The sequence below is a fragment of the Ornithodoros turicata genome, chromosome 1 (genome assembly GCF_037126465.1).
Source record: "Ornithodoros turicata isolate Travis chromosome 1, ASM3712646v1, whole genome shotgun sequence".
NCBI classification, from domain to species: Eukaryota; Metazoa; Arthropoda; class Arachnida; order Ixodida; family Argasidae; genus Ornithodoros; species Ornithodoros turicata.
In genome coordinates, this window is record NC_088201.1 from 79,867,516 (window position 1) to 79,870,858 (window position 3,343).

Genomic DNA, 3,343 nt, shown 5'->3' on the forward strand with positions numbered 1-3,343 from the left:
CCCTGCTCTTATTCATCCAAGTGCAGCTCCGCCCAAACGACCGAGACCCCGACTCCAAAGCCTGAACATAACGGTGAACTGCAAACTCCCCTCTCCCTCCCATCAACGAGCAGCAAGGTCACACATACAACTGAAACCCTCCCGTTACCTAACCCACTACCGTTAAGCCCACATTATCACAGGGCACGTGAACAGGTATGCTGAAAATAGGGTACCATATTCATGTCTAGTCATGCATACTTGCAATGCTTACTTCTATGGGGAATTGTATGCACCCATCCACCCACCCATGACTCATGTCAACCCCACACCCTAAACCGCAGATTTCAACTTGAAAAACCCATCGCAGGGTCTTCAAATTCAATATCTCATCTTCGCACATAAGTCAACATCAAAGTCAGCATCAAATCATTGCCCGTCACTCAACCTTACTGTCACCATCACATCATTGCTCATAATTCAATATAAAATTCAAATTCACATCACATCATTACCCATCATTCAACATCAAACTCAACATCACATCACATCATTGTCCATCATTCAACATCAAACTCAACATCACATCACATCATTGAATCATTCAACATCAAACTCAACATCACATCACATCATTGCCCATCATTCAACATCAAACTCAACATCACATAACATCAGTACCCATCATTCAACTTCACTCAACATCACATAACATCATTGCCCATCACTCAACATCACATCATTCTGAGTGATGTGATGGTGAATGATGTCGGTGATGGACATCATGAGTGAATTCGCCGACCTATGATCCTAAGCATAACCTTTCGCTTTGTTGCGCTGGGACAGACGCCCAACACTTACGTGCGCGTGCTCACTTACCTCCAGGCTATCTTCTTCAATCATACTTACCACGGCGTGTGAGATGAAAAGCATTTGGACATTACTGATATGTTCCATACCAGGTAGAGCTAAATCTGGATATTTTGTGCTGTTTTTGGCGAGAGTTTTATAGGCCTGAAGAGAGAAATAGAAGTGAATACAAACAGTTATCGTCTTGACATCCTCGTACAGCCTTACTTAATGAAAAATATCTTACAAGATATGCTCCAAGTAGTCCACCATTATCTGCAATGTTTTCTCCTTGACTGTTAATGCCGTTTAGCTGGAATAAAAAAAGTGCTTACACGCAAGCTTGACATCAGAATACTCAAGATGTTGCCAAACGTTGCTTCCAAAGGTTACGTGACGCCCCCGCGTCGACGAACCTTATTTCTATTATCGATGTGGAACAGCATGCTGTCAGGTGACACAGACCCGTTATGTGCGGGTACATAACGCGATGCGTTTGATGGTTTTGGCAAAAGGAGCTATGATGTTTATGGATAAATTGAGAGTATATCTGAGCCTCTAATTTTTGCTTAATGTTATTAATATGAAACGTCAGAAAAAAATCTAGTGGCAATTTAGCAATAAATGCGAGAGGAATGCGTTAGCATTACGCGCCGTTTGCGGTCTATACGTGGCTTCCGGGCATCCACTTCCAGTCTAAAATCGACTTCCGGTTGTCCACTTCCCGTCTATACTTGACTTCCAGTATACACTTCCAGTCGAACTCAACCTCCGGTTCTCCACTTCCGGTCTAACCTGACTTTCGGTTGTCCACCTCCAGTCTGTACTTGAATTCCGGTCCGATACCTTCAATCACTACGTGCAAGTTCACGTAATTAACCTTTAAATAGCCTGGATTACTTTTAACTACCCTTTAATTACCGAAGGTAATCACAGGTTACCTCAGGTAATCTTGGATTTCTTGGATAATCTTGGATAATTATACTTAATTACATTTACTTGCCTTAATTGCTCTCAATCTTCTTTTAGTTGGCTTTAATTAGGTTCAATTACATTTAATTACCTCCGATTAACTGCGGTTACCTTCGGTAATCTTTAATTTCATTTAATCGTTCTCTTCATCACATATACCTCACATTCATTACGTTAAAACTCAACATTCATGCTTTATTTACCTTTAATTATCTCTAATTTAAACACTCCTTTAGAACAATGTTCTAAACGAAATACCCTCACCCCTGCTGTTTTCTGTAGAATATGCCCTTTGAAACGCCGCTTTTGTAATACGCCATTTAGAAGAGTGTTTTACAAAACAGCCTTCTGTATGGTGTGAAACATACAGCACAAAGGTGTGTACCACAGGAAAACTCTTTACACTCGATAGTTATATTTATTCATTCCGGAGTAGTGTCGTGCGAATATTAGAATTTTTTCATGAGCGAATACTTACATGTTCGATTCGAGTTCCGAAAAGAATACGAATTTCGGTATTCGAATTGCGAATCGCATCAAATGTCTCTTCGATACCGAATACATTCGAATAGTTGCCGGGAGAAAGGCCACGCAAGAATAAAGAATCAATCTACATCAAAACCGCCGGAGTCACTGTTTAAGTGCACTAGTAGACTCGTCCTATCACTTTCCTTAAGTCAAAACGAGGTGAGGCAGCACTCTGTTTCGTCCTCGAATGCACCACCTTCTGAATGCATACTGACAGAGATTTGACGCTTGTACACCGCTGGAAACTAAAACGTACAGGTCTGTTCTCTGCAAAGGTTTCCTGTACGTTCGCGCTTTATTTCCACTCCATCTATGCGTGCAAACTGTTCCTCTTCGCAGCTGTTCGATTCGGTTCTACAGTCATTCGGTTCGTATTTCAATATCCAAATCAGCTATTCGCTTCGGCACTATAACCATTCGCTTCGTATTCGCTTCGGTTTTGAAACCACTTTTCGCACGGTTCGATTTTGTAATCAATGTATGTCTATGAAATGCTACGAGATCTGCACAACTCGAAGCACACACTTTTGTAAGCAAATCGATAGATTCGTCCCTAAATGCCGTTACTCTAGGGACGGCTCGAGCTGCACTCGGAATATGGCCGCGTAGTACGCACTGCTCCAAAATGGGGTGCCGGTGTTGGATCATTTTTTTTACATCATTTTGATCACTTAATTGACAGTCTGTAGGCAGATTTTATCGCCTCTTGCTGCCTATCACACACTACGTTGTTGCTTTAATAGGTTCGCTGGATGAAGATACTTGACTTTCAATGAATTAAGTGGAATATGACATTTCAAGCGCAATTTGATATCGAGAAAACTGGACGACACACACGTGTAAATACATAGATGGCACGGAAGTAGGACCTTTAGGTGCTCCAGTAAGTAAGTTGACTTACCGGAAGAGACGTTTCACTGTCATTGATGCTTCCGTATTGCTGTACGAAACATTCCGTGAGATTTGTATACGCCTTTCTGGTCTTATTGGTCCACCAATTGTGTAACTCTCCTTC

At 41.6% G+C, this 3,343-nt stretch overlaps 1 long non-coding RNA gene across 1 annotated transcript; it reads right to left on the reverse strand.

The window, feature by feature from the left end:
* Positions 1 to 885: 885 nt before the first annotated feature.
* LOC135378429 (uncharacterized) lies at positions 886 to 3,343 on the reverse strand. The gene is made up of 3 exons (XR_010418386.1): positions 3,230 to 3,343; positions 1,076 to 1,141; positions 886 to 993 (listed from the first exon to the last, which is right to left on the reverse strand). It is a non-coding gene; the product is annotated as an uncharacterized LOC135378429 (long non-coding RNA).